Source organism: Mustela nivalis (genome assembly GCF_964662115.1).
Source record: "Mustela nivalis genome assembly, chromosome: X".
Classification (NCBI taxonomy): domain Eukaryota; kingdom Metazoa; phylum Chordata; class Mammalia; order Carnivora; family Mustelidae; genus Mustela; species Mustela nivalis.
In genome coordinates, this window is record NC_139040.1 from 21975797 (window position 1) to 21989737 (window position 13941).

Here is a 13941-nt window from a genome sequence, read left to right on the forward strand (position 1 = left end):
ATTTCACTCATCATAATCTCCTCCAGTTTCATCCATGTTGATACAAAAGTTGGGTATTCATCCTTTCCGATGGAAGCATGATACTGCATTGTATATTGGACCATATCTTCTTTATCCATTTGTCTGTTGAAGAGCATCTTGGCTCTTTCCAAAGTTTGGTGACTGTGGCCATTGCTGCTTTGAACATTGGCCCATACAGATGGCCCTTCTTTTCACTACATCTGTATCTTTGGGGCAAATACCCAGTAATGCAATTGCAGGGTCATAGGGTACCTCTATTTTAATTTCTTAAGGAATCTCCACACTGTTTTCCAAAGTGGCTGCACCAAACTGCATTCTCACCAACAGTGTAAGAGGGTTCCCCTTTCTCCACATCCTTCCCAACACTTGTTTCTTGTTTTGTTAATTTTGACCATTCTAACTGGTGTAAGGTGGCATCTCAATGTGGTTTTCATTTGAATCTCCCTGATGGCTAGTGATGATGAACATTTTTTTTCATGTGTCTGTTAGTCATTTATATGTCTTCTTTGGAGAAGTGTCTGTTCATGTCTTCTGCCCATTTTTTGACATTATTATCTGTTTTCTGTGTGCTGAGTTGGAGGAGTTCTTTATAGATTTGGATATCAACCCCTTTTTAGTGTCATCTGCAAATGTCTTCTCCCATCCAGTGGGTTGCCTCTTAGTTTGTTGTTGTTGTTGTTTTGTTTTGTTTATTTATTTATTTATTTATTTTACAGGCAGATCACAAGTAGGCAGATAGACAGGCAGAGAGAGAGATAGGAGGAAACAGGCTCCCCACCGAGCAGAGAGCCTGATGTGGGGCTTGATCCCAGGACCCTGGGATCATGACCTGAACTGAAGGCAGAGGCTTTAACCCACTGAACCACTCAGACTCCCCGGCTCTTTGTTTTATTGTTTTCTTTGCTGTTTAGAAGCTTTCTATCTTGATGAAGTCCCAAAAGTTCATTTTCGCTTTTTTTTCCTTTCCCTTTGGAGACATGTCTTCAGAGAAGTTGCTGTCACTGATGTCAAAGAGGTTACATCTATGTTTTTCTCTAGGATTTTGATAGATTCCGGCCTCATGTTGAGGTCTGCAATTCTATGGATCCATCTAATCTTCGACAAAGCAGGAAAAAATGTATAGTGAAAAAAGACATTCTCTTCAATAAATGTTGCTGGGAAAACTGGACAGCTATGTATAGAAGAAAGAAACTGGACCATTCCCTTATACCATATTCTGCTGTTTTTTTTTTTTTTAAGATTTTTCCTTATCATGAATTTTTGCCAGTTTAATTACAATATTTCTTGGTGTTGGCCTGCTTTTGATTTTTATGGGAGTTCTCTGTGCCTTTTGGATCTGGACGTCTGTTTCCTTTCCCAGATTCAGAAATTTTTCAACTATTATTTCTTCAAATATATATTCTATTACCTTTTATCTCTTTCTTCTGAAACTCCTATAATATGAATTCTATTATGTTTGATGGAATCACTGATTTCCTTAAATCTATCCTTATGTTGCATAATTTTTTTTCAACATCACTATTTTCCAATATTTTGTACTCTAGACCCCTAATTCATTCTTCTGCTTCCTCTGGCTGCCTATTCATTGCATTTTCCTGTTTCCAATCTCATTTATTGCACTCTTCAACAGTGACTAAGGGTTTTTTTTTTATGTCTTTTTTCTCTGTGGTAAGGGTCTCATTAATGTCTTCTTTTATCAAGCCCTGTTTCTAAGGCTCCAATTTCTCTGTGTTAAGCAAGCCAGTAATATCTCCTGCTCCAGAAAATAATGGACTTATGAGGAAGAGGTAATATAGTTCCCAAGCCCTGGTGCTTCAGAAAGTGCCTCTGATGTATTGCATGCACTCTGTTATTGTGCTCTGGCTGATCTATCCTTCAGGCTATTTGTCTTCAGAGGCTCTCCTTGCTTCTCATAGGAAGTTTTTGGTCATTGGCTTGAATGTGGTGATGTTTAATTCGGTGTGTTCTGGTCTGCTTGTGATTTGAGACCTGACACCAACTCCATCAGAGCTGGGCCCATGCAGAACTCTCTGTTTTAGACATGGTGTGGGCAGGGGTTTGTGCTGGTCTTTGAGGGAGGGTATCTGGGACTGAGGAAAGTTTGACTGTTCTCCTTCCAGAGGACAGAGGGTAAGTTGTGGTGTAAGCACATTAAGCAGCCAATGCCCAAGCTACACTGCTTCTTGCAGGTAGTTCTGTGTTTATGCTGAGGGGTTTGGGAAGGGAATGGTGATGGCAAGCTCCTTTGTTCCAGGAGAGGCATGCCTGCTCTCCAGGAGCAGAACAGTGCTTTCCAGGTTCTATCCCAGCCAAGCCTGATAATCTTTAAAACACCAGGATTAAGCCCTACTTGTTTGCAAGAACTCATGAAATTCAGCCCTTCTCATTTTCCAAGCCAATGTCTTTGGAGAAACATTTTCTTTGTGTATTCCCCTGGGTGCTCCTCTCTCTCTTGCCCTTCTCCATGACCATAGTTCCCTCCCCTCTACAGCACCTATGATCCATTTCTCCCATAAACCATGTCCCCACGGTTCCTACCTTCTTCAATGCTGCCTTTTCTCACTCTTCATTTATGGTGTTTGTTCTATCATTCTTTATGTAAATTTTGGTGGTATTGAAGGTGATTTGATAGTTATCTAGTTGTGTTTATGGGGCAAGACAAGCCTAGGGTCCTCCTACTCTGCTACTTACATGCTATTCTCTCATTCATTGTTTCTTGGTTTAGTTTTCCTTATGGATCCATCTAATTTAAAACCAAAAAGAAAAATCCCAAGCCTTTCCAAAAATTCAAACCAAATTATAGTTACATTCATTACATTACATACATTACAATTACATTCATTACAAACTGTAATGTGTGAGTTTCACTGTATATCAGTTGGGAAAATCAGTTAAAAAATCCAACAATTATAGAAATATTAATCATGCAGAAATAGTGTAATACAAATTTTGTTGGAGTACAACATGTGGTAAAAATATTTATTTGTTTAAGACACCTATGAAAAAGTAGAACACTTAGATTTGGCATTTATATAATGTTACTTCATTCATGTATCTAAGCTAATTATAACATTATATCCAAATATAGGTTGTAGTTGTCAAAATGTACCAGTGTTTTAATATGTTCAAAATAGATTAAAGAAACTACATAGTTTTAATGCTGAAGTTGATTTTGAATGCAAAATATTCTTTCATCTTTCACATGTCAGAATGAATATTCTGAGCTGCCCATGAGCAACTGAATTTTCAAATAAGGAACCACTTTTAACTATTTTTAAATCACCCTCAGTGCCATATAGTTGTGTTGAATTAGTTTTTGTAAATTAATTGTCTAAATATTGCTTGCTCTTAGTTCAAAACAATTCAGGAATATTAAATCAAAGTTTTCAATTGATACAGCAGGGGAAAAAAAAAAAGTCTTGAACTATAGTGAGTAGAGTGCCAAAATAGAGAAAGGCTGATCTTGAAAAGATTTCTGTTTGATTTTTGCCTAATGGAGTGAGATCTAATGAGATTGAGAGAAGCACAAGGTTTATAAGAAAGTAACTTAAAAATATTTGAGACACAATTTTTCTACAATTCAAAAAAAGTAAAGGTCAAATTGAAAACGTCCTTCAGTCAACAAGCTTTTGTTCTGAGCTTATCAAGTACCTTATAACTATAGATGTATTCACTTTAAATACATTTTGTCCTACAAAGAAGTCAATTAATGGTCCCAAAATTTCAGCTTTACTAATTATAAAATGGAATTTAATGAAGAATAAATGAAATTTTATGAAAAAATTAAAGGCCACATAAAATATATAATTCAGAAAAAAATTCATATGATGTAAAAGAGAAACAGAGCTAATGAACTAAGTTTATGACTATGTACTAATTATAATAGCTATAGAATGATAATTTTAATATTTAGTTAATTTGTATAAATAACATATTTGCTTTGTGGCACCTGGGTGGTCAGTCTGTTAAACATCTGCCTTTGGCTCAGGTCATGATCCCATAGTCCTGGGATCAAACACACATAGGGCTCCACGCTCAGGGGGAGCCTGCTTCTCCCTCTCTCTCTACCCCCCCCATCTGCTTGAGCATGCTCTCTCTCTCACTCTCTCTCTCTCTCCAATAAATAAAATCTTAAAAAAATAATAAATAGGAGGAGGGGCAAGATGGTGGAGATTTAGGAGACCCTGTTTCAACCGGTCCCTTAAGGGAGCTAAATATATACCCGAACACTCTGAACACCCAAGAAATCAACCAGATTTGAAAGATTATATACGTCTGGATCTCTATGGGGGCAGAAGGCATCAGTGGAGAGGTAAAGCAGAGTGTGAGTGCTGGGAATGATATTGGAGGATAAACAGAAGGGGGAGGGAGCCACCAGAAGCGACCCATTGGAAAGTAATAAACAATATAAAAGTGTCCTGTGAGTGGGGATGAACATTAACTTGGAGTCTGGTTAAAAGCACTCAAAAAGAGCAAAAGATCCTAAGGGGAAACTGGTGGAATTGGGCCATCATAGGCATGCGCCTAAGCCCATGTTCCCAGGATGGTCACCGCTGGTGACCACCACTGCCAGAGAGAGTCCAGTGGGGCCTCCAGTCCATGGACCCTGAACCTGTGGAATTTTGCTGCTTGAAACACCACTCAGGCTGGCCACACTCCTGCCTGTGCCTGAGAAAGCCTGGCATGAACTCTGGTTGGGATCCTTGGGCCTGCAGCCTTCCATGGCCTGCAGCCTTCCATGACCTATATGACCACGGGTTCCGAACACTCCAAGCCTGTGCCTGAGAGAACCTGGAATGAGCTCCAGTTGGGATCCCTTGGCCTGCAGCCTTCGGGCCCACAGCCTTCTGTGACCGGTGTGGCCACAGGGTCTGAGTGCACCTGGTGTGGGCCTAGACTCCAGACAGCAGTCTTGGCAAAGGCAGCCACCAGAAGCGAGCTCCCTGGATAGATATTGTTCGTGGTTATAGTGGTGCAAGGGTGCAGAGACAAGCGGGGGCCTTGGGTGACCACTGGGACAGTGGCTGGCTTGCACACTACTTGTGGGAGGCTGCAATGTAGAGCAGAGGTTGCAGAGGGGGAGTCTGTGTGTTCTGGACCACCCATAGGAGATCAGACTGAGGCTTCTCTCTGAGGCAGAGGTCTGGATGCAGATTCTTTTCTCTGACCCTCTGAAAAGCCACAAAAAACCGCCAAAGAACGAAAACCTCCTGAGAACAAAAGCCTAAAAATCCAGTTTCTACAGAGCCCAGCCCCCAGGAGGGCAACTCAACCCAAGGATGACTGACTAGAAAACAATGAGGCAGCGTCCGCCCCCAGAAGACAAGCCAAAAGAACAAGAGGACAACCAACACTAGGTCCTCATAAAATTGTAAAATCCCAACATCAGGGAAAACAATATATTAAGCCACCAGTAGGGCCCCCAAAACTATATATTTCACAGATACAACTTTTCTTTCTTTCCTTTTTTTCCCCTAAATTCGTTTGCACAACTCCTGTTCTTTCAATTTCTTTAATCTACTTATCACTACAACTAGAGGTTTAATATGACATATTCCATAATGACATTTTAACTTGAACTTTTTTCATATACCTTTTTATTTTCCTTTTCTTTTTTTAAATATTCATATAGATATAAGCTTCAAAGTAATTCTTTTTCTCCATTCAATAATACCCCTATACATAAACCAGGTTTAATCTCCCTATATCTCTGGAAAGATGAGTCCTCCAAAAAATAAGATACACCCAGGAAGAACCCTGAAACAACTTTCTTGGCCCACATTGAGCATTTATAACCACCTTCCCATCTTATTCTTCTCAGTGTTTCTGTGTATTTTGTTTTTGTTTTTGTTTTTTTCCTTGCATTATATAAATCTCATTCTTGAGGTTCATTTTGGCTACACTTTTTCTTTTTTTTTTGTCATTAACTTTTGTTGGTCTTTTGTTTGTTTATTCTTGTTTGTGTACCTTATAAATCTTACTTTGGGGGCTCATTTTGATTGGGTTGCCTCTTTCTTTCTCTACTGCTTGCTTGCTCCCTCTCTCTCTCTCTTTCTCTCTCTTTTTCCATATACTTTTGGTGGTGACTTTTGATTGTTCTGAAACTATCCAGGGTGCACATTTCCTGGATTGTGTTTGCTATATTCAGCTATGCATCCCCTCTACCATCTCTCACCAAAATGAATAGGAGGAGGAACACTCAACAGATGAAAAATTCAGAGATTGTGCCCTCTGTCACAGAACTATTGGATATGGACATAAATAGTATGTGGGAAAGGGAATTCAGGGTAAAAATTATCCAGGCAAAGGCTAGATTGGAGAAGACCATTAGTGAAAACATAGACTCTCTAAGGGCGGAAGTGAGAGTCAATCTGGCAGAGTTAAAATGTTATCAGTGAGATACGATCTAATCTAAATATTCTAACAGCTAAGGTAACCAAGGCAGAAGATAGAATTAGTGACTAGAAGACAAACTGATAGAAAAGAAGGATCAGGAGAAGGCCTGGAACAAACAGCTTAGAAGCTGTGAAAACAGAATTAGGGAAATAAATGATGACATGTAACATTCCAACTTCAAAATTATTGGGATCCCCGAGGTGGTGGAGAATAACAGAAGACTAGAAGATACAGTTGAACAAATTCTGGATAAAAATTTCCCTAATATTTGGGGAATGGAACAAATGTTTGTGTTTGTGTTTGTGTCCTAGAGACAGAACAGATACCCCCAAGATCAAGGAGCCTAGAAAGACTTTCAGAGACTTAATACTGAAATTCATAAAACATAATTTCAGACAAGAGAGCTTAAAGGCAGCTAGGGGTAAGACATTCCTTATGTACTGAGTAAGGACCGTCAGAATCACATCAGACCTGTCCACAGAATCCTGGCAAGCCAAAAGAGCTAGCAAGACATATTTAGGGCACTAAATGAGAAGAATGTGCAGCCAAGAGCATGTTATCCAGCAAGGCTGGCATTTAGAATGGTTGGAGGTATAAAGAGCTTCCAAGACTGGCAAGGTTTAAAAGCGTATGAACAAACCATGAGAGACTAGGACTCTGAGAAACAAACTGAGGGTTTTGGAGGGACGAGGGGTGGGGTCTTGGGAGAGCCTGGTGGTGGGTGTTAAGGAGGGCACATATTGAATGTAACACTGGGTATGGTATATAAACAATGAATCTTGGAACACTGAAAAAAATAAAATCAAATAAAAAAAATATAAAGTATATAATAAAAGGGCACCAAGCTGGCACTACAGGAAATATTAAGAGGGGTTCTATAAAAGAAGAAAGAACCCAAGAGTGACATAGAACAGAAATTTACAGAGACAATCTGTAGAAAGAAGGCTTCCCAGGCAACATGATGTCAATAAAAACTTATCTTTCAATAGCCATGCTCAACATGAAGGGCCTAAATGTTTCCATAAAACAGCACAAGGTTTCAGACTGCATAAAACGACAGGACCTGTCCATATGCTGTCTACAAGAGACCCATTTGGAACGTAAATATACATCCAGACTGAAAGTGAAGGGATGGAGAACCATCTTTCATGCCAAGGGGCCACAAAAGAAAGCTGGGGTAGCAATTCTCATATCAGACAAATTAGATTTTTGTTTTCAAAGATTTTATTTATTTACTTGACAAAGATCACAAGTAGGCAGAGAGGCAGAGAGAGAGGGAAGCAGGCTCGCCACTGAGCAGAGAGCCCAATGTGGGGCTTGATCCCAGGACCCTGAGATCATGACCTGAGACAAAGGCAGAGGCTTAACCCACTGATCCAACCAGATTCCCCCCAATTAGATTTTAATCAAAAGACTGTAGTCAGAGTTTAAGAAGGACGCTACATCATTCTTAAAGTGTCAGTCCACCAAGAAGGTCTATGAATTGCAAATATCTATGCCACCAACATGGGAGCAGCCAACAAAATAAGCCAACTGTTAATCAATACAAAGAGACACATTTATAAGAATACGTAATTTGTAGGTGATCGTAACATACCACTCTCATTAACAGGCAGATGATCCAAGCAGATGATCAATAAAGAAGAGCTTTGAATGACACATTTTACCAGATGGATCTCATAGATATATACAAAACATTCCTCCTAATACAACAGAATACACATTCTTCTTGAGTGCACATGGAACTTTCACTAGAATAGGCAACATACCTTGTCACAAATCTTGTATCAACTGGTACCAAAATTTTGAGATTATTTCCTGTATATCCTCAGACCGCACTGTTTTGAAAATGGACGTCAATCACATGAAAAACTTTGGAAGTAATTCAAACACTTGGAAGCTAAAGACCCCTCTGCTCAAGAATGTTTGGGTCAATCAGGAAATCAAGGATCTTAAACAATTCATGGAAACTAATGACAATAATACTTTGGTTCAAAGCCTATGGGATACTGCAAAGGTAGTTGTAAGGGGAAAATACATAGCCATCCAAGCCTCAGTCAATGAACTAGAAAAATCCCTAATACAAACCTCTTTTTACTCCTTAATAAAACTAGAGAATCAAAAACAAATCACTACAAAAAATTGGAGAGTCGACAACAAAGTAAGCCTAACCCCTGCACAAGAAGGTAAATAATTAAGATTAGAGCAGAGAACAATGGCTTAGAAACCAGAAATACAGTAGAGCACATCAACAAAACTAGAAGTTGGTTCTTTGAAAGAATTAATAAGATCGATAAACCACTTGTATGACTTATCCAATGGAAAAGAGAAAGGACTCAAATTAATAAAATTATGAATGAAAGTGGGAAAGATCATGATTAACACCAAGGAAATAGAAACAATCATCAAAAATTATTATCAACAGCTATATGCCAATAAGTTAAATAACCTAGAGGAGATGGATGCATTCCTGGACACCTATAAATGTCCAAGATGGAAACAGGAAGAAATTGAAAATCTGAATAGAGAAAAACCAGTAGTGAGATTGAAGCAGTGATTAAAAACGTCCCCAAAAAACAAAAGCCCAGCACCTGACAGATTCCTTAGGGAATCCTACCAAACATATAAAGAAGAAATAGTACCTATTCTCCTGAAGCTGTTTCAAAAATTAGAAAGAGGAGGAAAACTTCCAGACTCTTTCTATGAGGCCAACATTACCTTCATCCCCAAGCCAGACAAAGACCCAACCAAAAAGGAGAATTTCAGACCAATACCCCTGATGAATATGGATGCTAAGATTCTCAACAAGATCCTAGCTAATAGGACCCAACAGTACATTAAAAAAGATTATCCACCATTACCAGGTGGGATTTATCCCTGGGATGCAAAAGTGGTTAAAAATTTGCAAATCAGTCAGTGTGATAGAACAAATTAATCAGAGAAGAGAGAAGAACCACATGATCCTCTTAATTAATGCAGAAAAATCATTGACAAAATACAACATTGTTTCCAGATCAAAGCTCTTTAGAGTACAGGGATAGAGGGACCATTTTTCAATTTCATTAAATCCATCTGTTAAAAAAGCCACAGAGAATATCATTTTCAATGGGGAAAACCTGAGAGCCTTAAGTTCAGGTATATGATAAGGATGTTCATTCTTGCCACTGTTGTTCAACATAGTACTACATGTTCTAGCAACAGTCATCAGACAATGAAAAGAAAGAAAAGATATTCAAATTGGCAATGAATCAGTCAAACCCTCTCTCTTTACAGATGACATGATACTTTATGTGGAAAGTCCAAAAGACTTCACCCCCAAATTACTAGAACTCATACAGAAAACCAGTAATGTAGCAGGATATGAAATCAATGCAGAGAAATCAGTTGTTTTCTTATACATTGACAAGGAAATTGTAGAAAGAGAAATTAGAGAATCAATTCCATCTATGATAGAACCAAAAACCATATACCTTAGAATAAGCCTAATCAGGGGCGCCTGGGTGGCTCAATTGGTTAAGCAACCCCCTTCGGCTCAGGTCACGGTCCCGGAGTCCCAGGATCAAGTCCCGCATCAGGCTCCCAGCTCCATGGGAGTCTGCTTCTCCCTCTGACCTTCCCGCCTCTCATGCTCTCTCTCACTGTCTCTCTTTCAAATAAATAAATAAAAATCTTTAAAAAAAAGTCAGATGCTCAACAGAATAAGCCTAATCAAAGAGGTAAAGTATCTAAACTCTAGAAAATACAGAACCGTCATGAAAGAAATTGAAGAAAACACCAAAAGATGGAAAAACATTCCATGCTCATGGATCAGAAGAATAAACATTGTTAAAATGTCTATGCTTCCCAGAATGATCTATACTTTCAAAGCAATCCTGATCAATATATCATTTGTATTTTTCAAAGTGCTGGAAAAAAAATTCCTAAAATTTGTATGGATCCAGAAAAGACCCCAAATCACCAAGGAAATGTTGAAAAAGAAAAATAAATCTGGGGGCATCACGTTGCCTGACTTCAAGCTGTATTACAAAACTGTGACCACCAAAAGAGCATAGTCCTGGCACAAAAACAGAAACATGGATCAACAGAATAGAATAGGGAGTTCAGATATGGACCCTCAACTCTATGGTCAACTAATATTTGACAAAGCAGGGAAAAATAGCCAGTGGGAGAAAGACAGTCTCTTCAATAAATGCTGCTGGGAAAATTGGACAGCTATATACAGAAGAATCAAAGTTGACCATTCTCTTACATTATATGCAAAAATAAACTCTAAATGGATGAAAGACCTCGATGTGAGACAGGAGTCCATATCCATAACTGAAAATAGGCAGTAACCTCTTTGACATCAGCCACAGCACTTTCTTTCAAGACATGTCTCCAACAGCAAAGGAAACAAAACCAAAAATCAACTTATGGGACTTCATCAAGATAAAAAGCTTCTACACAGCAAAAGAAACAAGTCAACAAAACAAAACAAAGAGCAACTCACAGGATGGTAGATGATATTTGCAAATGACGCTATTGACAAAGTGCTGATAACCAGGGTCTATAAAGAACTTCTCAAACTCACCACTCAAAAAACAAATAATCTACTCGAAAAATGGGCATAAGGCATGGGCAGACACCTCTCCAAATAAGATACACAAATGGCTAACAGACACATGCAAAATTCTTCATCATCATTAGCCATCAGGGAAATTCAAATCAAAATGACATTGCAATACCACCTTGCACTAGTTAGAATGGCAGAAATTGACAAGGGAAGAAACAACAAATGTTGGAGAGTCTGTTGGTGGGAATGCAAGTTGGTACAGTCATTTTGGAAAACAATGTAGAGGTTCCTCAAAAAATTCAAAATAGAACTACCCTATGATCCAACAATTGCATTACTGGATATTTAGCTGAAAGACACAAAGGTAGGGAAAAGAAGGGCCATATGTGCCCCATTGTTCATAGCAGCAAAGTCCACAATAGCCAAACTGTGGAAAGAGCAGAGATGCCCTTCAACAGATGAATGGTTAAAGGTGTGGTTCATATACACAATGGAATATTACTCAGTCATCTGAAAGGATGTATACCCAGCTTTTACATCAGCATGGTTGGGACTGAGGAGATTGTTCTGAGTGAAATAAGTCAAGCAGAGAAAGTCAATTATCATACAGTTTCACTTATGTGTGGAACATAAGGAATAGCATGGAGGATATTAGGAGAAGGAAGGGAAAAATGAAGGGGAGAGAAATCGGAGTGGGAGACCAACATTGAGAGACTACAAACTCTGAGAAACAAACTGAGGGTTTTAGAGAGAGGAGTGGGGGGTTGTGTTAATCTGGTGATGGGTATTAAGGAGGGAATGTATTCCATGGAACAATGGGTGTTATATGCAAACAATGGATTTTGGGACAACACATCAAAAATATTAATGTACTGTATAGTGATTAATATAATTAAAAAAAAATAAGAAGCCTGATCTGAAGGAACAGCATCTGAAGGATCAAATGAACAATAAAGGGGCGCCTGGGTGGCTCAGTGGGTTAAGCCTCTGCCTTTGGCTCAGGTCATGATCTCAGGGTCCTGGGATCAGGTCCTGCATCAGGCTTCCTGCTCAGCAGGGAACCTGCTTCCCCCTCTCTCTCTGCCTGCCTCTCTGCCTACTTGTGATCTCTCTCTCTCTCAAATAAAATCTTTAAAATTAGGTGACTCAAAAATGATTTAAGGGGCATCTGGGTGGCTCAGTGGGTTAAGCCTCTGCCTTCACCTCCGGTCATGATCTCAGGGTACTAGGATCGAGCTCCACATCGGGCTCTCTGCTCAGCAGGGAGCCTGCTTCCCCCTCTCTCTCTGCCTGCTTCTCTGCCTACTTGTGATCTCTATCTGTCAAATAAATAAATAAAATTTTAAAAAATGATTTAAAAAAACGAACAGTAAATATAAGCCTGATGGGGCGCCTGGGTGGCTCAGTGGTTTGGGCTGCTGCCTTTGGCTCGGGTCATGATCTCAGGGTCCTGGGATCGAGCCCCGCATCGGGCTCCCTGCTCCGCAGGAAGCCTGCTTCCCTCTCTCTCTCTCTCTGCCTGCTTCTCTGCCTACTTGTGATCTCCGTCTTTCAAATAAATAAATAAAATTAAAAAAATATATATATAAGCCTGATACCATAAAAATATATAAATATAAAATAAATACATAATATATAAATATTTAAAATGAAATATATTTATATACATATAAATGTGTTATTTATAATATTAATTATAATGAATTAAAACAAATATATTTATAAATTTATGATATTTTAATATATTATTTTATATTTTTATATTTAAATATAAATGATTTAACAAGATTTAAAAATTTTAAAAATAAATAAATAAAAATTAAGGAATTTAGATAAAAGAAAAGTCTGGCACTATTTCCACCAGAAGTGAACCTGATGCTTTGGAGCACTCTTTTATCAGTACATTGGCATATGCAAGGGGCCTGTGTTTTCTTCTGACAGAGGAGTCTCTGGAACTGGCTCAAAGAGATTGTCCTTACAAAGATGAACCTGCCAAATGTGGAGGGTTGGAGGTTGCTGTAAGGGACTCCAGCCTCCAGTGGAGGCGCTGTGTTTCACTCTCATGTCCAACTGTGCTGGTGGAGGAGAGGAAGATGTCCAGGAAGAAAATGGCATCATCCTGCCCTCTCATCCCTGGGGAGGGTAACTCCTGGTCACTGCTCTTCAGGAGGCACTCATAGAAAAGTGAACTATCTATTGTGTACTGTGCTTCTGCCAGATCCCTGCTCTTAACCTGTCTGTCCCCACACCATCAGTACACCTGACACCACAGATCTCTTGTTATTTATCTCTGGCCAATGCCTGGGATTTAAAACTCCAAGTTTTAAAGGGCCAGATAAGATGAGGATGCCTCCATGGGAGAGCCTTATGACATACCCAGCACTGTCCTTCCCCAAGAAAGCACTTGCATAATGTGTGCACAGTGGCTAGAATCTATTGTGATTTACAGCAAATAGCTGTGACCAGTTATCTGCCATCTTGGGGCAACTCAGTCCCCTACTCTGTTCTGTCCCAGGAAAACAGTGGAACAGCAGCTTGAATCTATTGTGGTAGACAGCAAGAAACAGCAATGAGATTTTCTGCAGTCTCCAGTCTTTGCTCTCTGTTCAGTTCTGTCCCAGAAATGTAGCCTCTCAGTGCATGCTTAAAGTCTATTGTGACTTAGTAAAAAACTCCTATCAGTTTATGTGTCCTCTGGATGCACCTCTGTCCCTGCTGTTGAGTGCTGCTCAATGGCTCCCAACTGGCCTTTTGTCTTTGGAGAGGCAACATAAGCTCTTCCAAATGTATTCCAAGAAGGAGAGCAATCTCTCCCAGTGAGATCCAGAGAATAACCTCACCCTGTGTGAACCCATTATATACATATGAATATATATGTGAATCCATTTTACATATATATATAGATTTGTATCATATATATATTTTTAAAATATATATTTAACATCTTATTTTTAAATATATTCAAATTTATA